The sequence below is a fragment of the Tamandua tetradactyla genome, chromosome 7 (genome assembly GCF_023851605.1).
Source record: "Tamandua tetradactyla isolate mTamTet1 chromosome 7, mTamTet1.pri, whole genome shotgun sequence".
NCBI lineage: Eukaryota > Metazoa > Chordata > Mammalia > Pilosa > Myrmecophagidae > Tamandua > Tamandua tetradactyla.
In genome coordinates, this window is record NC_135333.1 from 117,355,217 (window position 1) to 117,361,705 (window position 6,489).

The 6,489-nt window shown below is 32.1% G+C and overlaps 1 pseudogene; it reads left to right on the forward strand.

Annotated features, from left to right (window-relative positions):
* The first annotated feature begins 4,073 nt into the window (after positions 1-4,073).
* On the forward strand, positions 4,074-5,015 carry LOC143690014 (olfactory receptor 6C74-like; annotated as a pseudogene).
* The last annotated feature ends 1,474 nt before the right edge of the window (positions 5,016-6,489 follow it).

Below are 6,489 nucleotides of genomic sequence, written 5' to 3' on the forward strand. Positions count from 1 at the left end.
TCTGATTGGAATGCCATTTATTACATTTTCCTGCTTGATTGCTCTAGCTAAAACTTCTAGTACAGTGTTGAGTAACAGTGGTGACAGAAGTCATCCTTATCTCATTCCTGATCTTAGGAATAAAGCTTTCAGCCTCTTGCTGTTGAGTACAATGCTGGCTATCAGTTTTTCATTTATCCTCTTTACCGTATTGAGGATGTTATCTTTTATTCCTATCTTTTGAGGTGTTTTTATCAGTAATGGATGTTGAATTTTGTTGAATGTTTTTTCAGCATCTATTGAGATGATCATGTGATTTTTTCTGTTTTGATTTGTTAATGTGCTGTATTACATTAACTGATTTTCTTGTGTTGAATCATCCTTGCATTGCATCCCTGGTATAAATCCTACTTGGTCATGGTGTATAAATCTTTTAATGTGTTGTTGGAGTTGATTTGCTGTTATTTTTGTTGAGATATTCTATTTCTTCTTGAGTCAGTGTAGCTTATTCATATGTTTCCAGAAATAAATTTCCCTTTCAGAAAAACATTTGTTGCATCTCATAAGTTCTGATAAATTGTATTCTCATTTTCATTTATCTCCAGATAGCTACTGACTTCTCCAGCAATTTCTTTTCTGGTCCACTGATTGTTGCACAGTAGGGATGGTTAACAAAGAGCTTCAAACGAATCAGAGAACCAACAAAGTGACCTATTTATGGGAAAATTCATCAAGAGCCATGGTAGCTTAGAAAAGAAGCATAGGTTTCTAAGTAACAATTCTGCTTGGCATTTCTACACACTTTGTGACAGCTCTTATCTTGGATTGCCTTGGAGACAGAAATAGCATCTCCCTTTTTGGTAGAAGACATAATTATTTGATGACCCATATATTAAAGACAATGTTTGCCAGTGGACAAAATTAGGCAGGTTGTAGGCAGTGCTTGAAGGACTGGAGAATTTGCTAAACTGGGTGATTTGAGACTCAGGCTTTTCATGTGTACAACATCAACTAGGACTGCCTACACATAGAACCCAATAGGATTTGTGGAAAAGGGGAAACAATGAGAATATGTTGCCCATGCTGCCCTCTGTGCAGAGGGTAATAAAGTTCTTTGTCTCTGACCTTGGTGTCTTGGGTCCTCAGTATGCACAAAAAAGGAGAGAGGGTAACCTGCTATACTGTAAGTAGCATATAATTTTAGACTCTCTCAGTTTTTGGTATTGGAATAAATTTGGCAAATTTATTGAGAAAGACAAATATGCAATGGTTCAAATAAGATAAAATTTGGTTTTCTCTCTCATTTAAATATTCAGGCTAATATGCTGAAACTGTGCATAAGTTCATTGTGTCTTGTTTGCAATAGTCATCCCTAGTGCATTTGTTAATTTTCATGACTCAGGATGGTATATTTTCACATGTGCATTAAATGTAAGAGGGGAATAAAGAGAAAGAGGAGGGCAAACCCCTTTGATCACAGGAGAATTCCTAGAAATTAAACAAATTATTCCTATTTACATACATTGTCCAGAACAAATCATAGAGCTACAGCAAGTTGAAAGGAAGGCTGGGGTAATGAATCTTGATTCTGGTTAGTCCTATATGTAATTGGATAATCTATTAATATGGAAGAATTGGAGAATACTTAATTATTCTGAAATATTATTTTGCTCCACTAGAGAATATCATAAAGACAGTTTGCAGAAAGGAACTTAAAGGCTACATAGGATATGAAATGTTAACTGTGATTAGGGAATTCATAATTTATTATTAACTAATAATAACACTATAATTAATAATAGCACTAATTAATAATAATGTAAGGTACAACTTTGTCTCTGACAAGAAACGCACTTCACCTCATAGTCTCACTTTTTATTCCTATCTGAAATAACTTGTCATCTATTCTGCTTCCAAATCCTTTTCTATGTATCTAACATTTCATAACAGGCATATGTGAGAGGCCAAACATGTGTTAGGGAAAGCTACACAGAATTCTGTGGAGACATAATTAAAGAAATAGGCTATAGATAGATAAATGACTATATACAATATATACATAGTATTTTAAAATTATTTAGTGCCCACAGAGAACATTTTTATGTCATACAAATAGTCAATCTCTGGGGAAATGGTGTTCCTGGATCTCAAATCCCTCTGAGAATTCTTCATTATCATTAATAATCTTCCTGCAAGGTGCAGAAAGAGACAAATACTCCATGGGATCAAGAGTTGGTTAATTTTTATATGACACTTTGTATTATACTCATGAAGGTATTCAACACATAAATAAATTATAGTGAAAGAGAAATTTCAATACAGCAGCCTAAAAACCTGAAAATGTATTTCTAATCACAATTTAAAGAGGACATGGTCCTTGTAGAGAGGAATGAAGTATCAGCGTGCTCCTTCAGCATGATGATAAGAGAGCTAAACATCGAAGAGCAGAGCATTTTGCATGAGGAAATACATGTATATCTTCTTAAAGAGTTGTTTGAGGTCTAAATGCATTTGGCAGGCTGCTTTATGACTACAAAGATGAAAAAACACTATGTATTTCTACAATTAAAAGGTGACATTTTCTGTTAAATATATATTATATATATATATTTTAATTTATTTATTAATTAAAAAATTAACAAACCAAATAAAACACCATGTTAAATATATTTTAATCTGGTTTGGTTCCTTAAAACATTAACCTTTTCTCCATTCTTTTAAATTCTGATTAAAGAAAATAGTGAAAAATGAAAGATAGAATAAACTGATCATTTAGCATTGAAAAGCTTTTTTAAAAGGAGGTTGTTATTCAAAATATCTAATGTGAGTAAACATCATTGCATTTATAGGTCTGACTTCTAATGGGTTCACAATAAGAATTTTGTTGTTTTCTTTTAAATGTGTTGGGATATAGATGGTGTTTGTGATTGCTAAAGTTGGACAAAGTAATGAGTTGACATGATACTATTCTGGTGTAGATGTTTTAGATATATTCATTCCTACAATTGCACAATGTAATTTATGCAACTGAGAAAAAATCATAATAGATTATTTCATAATTATTTGACTATGAAAGAAATGCCCAGGAAAAAAATCTCTTTTTTTAAACTCATATATGTTTGCATTATTAATACACATGATTTGGATAGCTGATCTTTAATTATTGCTTCCTCTGCTAGGGATAGCCTGTCTTATCTAGGATCTAACTTATAGCCTACCTTTTCATCTTGTGAATCATCTAGATAATATTACAGTTACCTATCCTTTGTCCTCATATATTTATTGTCTTTATATACAAGTCCTTTTAAGTAATAAAGTATGTTTTAGAGGTTGGAAATAATTCTCTTAATATCTTGAAGACAAAATATAATTTCTTAAATGTGTTTGCTGATGAAATTATTGAGGAAAGAGACTTTGTAGAGCTGTGTCATTTTTTTTTAATGCTGACTTTTTTGTTGGGTGGAAGTGGGAAAGCAGCTGTGTGACAACAGAAAAGACCAAATAAAACTGACCTATGTCCCATATTCACTTATCTGAACTCAAATGCTGTTAGACATGAAATAAATGAGAAAAGAACCAGAAACTTGAGTTTGATTAGTTGAATAAAATGATTAAGGTGTACCATCTTTGGTTACTGACCAGGGTTGGTGTGTGTTTGCAGTATACGTGTGTGTGCATGTATGCATGCTAGATAAAAAATATGGACTGATGTGCTTGTAATGAGGAGTATAATTTTGATTCAAACATGCAACTTTCTTTAATTGATCAGGAAATGTAATAGGACATCCCAATTCTTGTATATAATCAAGAGAGAAAAGCATTTTTCTTTGTTTATAGGGCCTTCTAATTTATTCATATAAAAATAACCCACAGTTAAAACTACTATATGGTTTGCACATGGATTAAATTTTAATTCTATATCCAGGTACTCTGGAAATACAATCTATATCTTTCTTGCCAGAATAATTCTGTAAAACTTAAATGAGTATTGTATTACTGTATCTGAGCATTGCTTTGCAAACTGTAGCTTTAACACTGCTGTGTTCTTTTTTTTAATCTTTCTATTCAGACTTGATAGAATTCCCAGAACAGTAATGGGAAACCATACAAGAGTGACAATGTATATCCTAGCAGGTTTGACTGATGACCCACAATTAAAAGTTGTATTATTTACCTTCCTGCTTCTCACCTACTTGCTCAGCATCACTGGCAATTTAATCATCATCACACTCACCCTGCTGGATGCTCACCTTAAGACAACCATGTATTTTTTCCTCAGGAATTTTACCTTCTTAGAAATCTGTTATACTACTACATGCATCCCTAAATTGCTGGTTACAATGGCAACTGGGGACAAAACCATTTCCTATAACTGTTGTGTCATTCAAGTTTTTTTTTGCCTTCTTTCTTGGATCATCTGAATTTTACCTGCTGGCAGCCATGTTCTATGACTGCTACATTGCCATCTGTAAGCCCCTGCACTACACAACCGTCATGAACAGCAAGGTCTGCGTACAGCTCGTCCTCAGCTGTTGGTTCTCTGGGGTTTTTTTTCCATCTTTCCATGTCTTATCATGGGTCTAAATCTTGACTTCTGTGCCTCCAACACTGTTGATCATTTCTATTGTGACGCTAACCCCCTGCTGCAGATCTCCTGCTCAGACACCTGGCTCATCGAGAGGATTGCTTTCATTTCAACTTGAGTGACATTCCTGGTCTCATTGGTGATGGTGATACTATCATACACCTACATTACACTGACGATCCTAAATATTCCTTCAACTAAACAGAGGAAAAAGGCATTTTCCACGTGTTCCTCCCACATGATTGTGATCTCCATTTCTTAAGGCAGCTGCAATTTTATGTATGTTAAACCCTCAGTACAACGAAGAATTTCTTTTTCCAAGGGAATTGCAGTGCTCAATACCTCAGTTGCCCCACTTTTGAATCCTTTCATCTACACTCTAAGGAACCAACAAGCAAAAAAAGCCTTCATGCATATGGTACAAAGGGTTGTCTCTTTGTCAAAGAAATGAATGTACTGTTGCAATATATAAAGAGCATGGAAAAATATTATCAATTTTCATTAATAGTTTCCAATACATAGCTTCTATCTTTTTTACTTTTTCCATTTCTTTGATATTCATCTTTATCTCTTTTCAAGCTGCATTTTCATAAGTCTTTGTTACAAAGAAAATAATCTTTCTTTTGGTCTTCTTTAGACATTCCTTTTCTCATTTCACTTCCTTTCCTTAGCTATCTGGAGGAAATGAATCTAAAGTTTTTCAGTTTGTCTTTTTTGTCTTTAGGTATATCTAGTAAGTTAAAGCCCTAAAATATTTTCATTTACTATATCACATAATGCAAAATTTGTTATACTATTCTGTACTTAATATGCTGTTACTTGCAATCAATGACAACACATTTGGATTAATCTTTTTGACATCTTCGTCCTGAAACCAATTTATTGGTGCATATTACAGGATAGAAAATTTTGTAATGGCAGATATTAGCCATCATCTTTGGAAATGTTTATTCATTTAAAAAATCTGTGAATGCTGCCTCAAAGTACAGTTTATAGAAATTAGTTATTTAGTTTGTATGCAAGAGATATTTACATTAACATGTATTTGAATTATAGTTGAGAGAAAATTTATCTTATTTGCTTATTTAAAAATTAGTATTGTAATCACCATGTAATTGGATTTTCCATATCAGAAAAAATACTCTCTAATTAATTTGGGATTCTTCTGAAGCTTACTTAAAATTGAATGGTAAATGAGTGCTTTAAATGATGAAATAATGCTTGCCACTGTATTTATTCTTCTCAAAATTATTTTTGAATTCAAATTGTAGGAGTTAATTTGGCTCTAAGAAAAGATTTTTTAATGGTATGCCAGAGTCTATTAGGGGACTCTGAAATTAATTGCTTTGAAAAGACAAGAATTTTACAACTGAAATATAACTAGAATGTTTTCAAATAAAAATATAGTATTTCATAAAATTTGTGTTTTGGAAGTGTGGGTGGTGTAATTGGCCATAATATTGCTTCTTTCTTTATTTTTAACTATATGTGTGTTGATTTGATAAAAAAGGAAATATCTTTCCAAAATACTGTCTGAAGCATTAAAATAAAATAGGGCCAGGTAGGGAAATAAAGTTCTTAAAAAAAGATGACAACAACAATTCAAGTTTCTCTCATAATATGTGCAATGATGAGGATTGTAAAAGATATTTGGGTTTATAATATGACATTATATAAATAACAAATGGTTATTTAAAAGGTGTTTGGGTTTATAATATGGCTTATATTATATAAATAACAAATGGTTATTTAAATAGATGGTCATATTTTCCTTTGGTCACTTTTTTCCATTTGGAGAAAATAGGCCTAATAATCTTAGAGCATTATTTAAATTTCAAAAGTAAGAGCATAAATAGTTTTGTATGTATATATCTCATTTTGAGAAAATGAATTAAAGTGAAAATTGTGGTTCATATCAATATTCT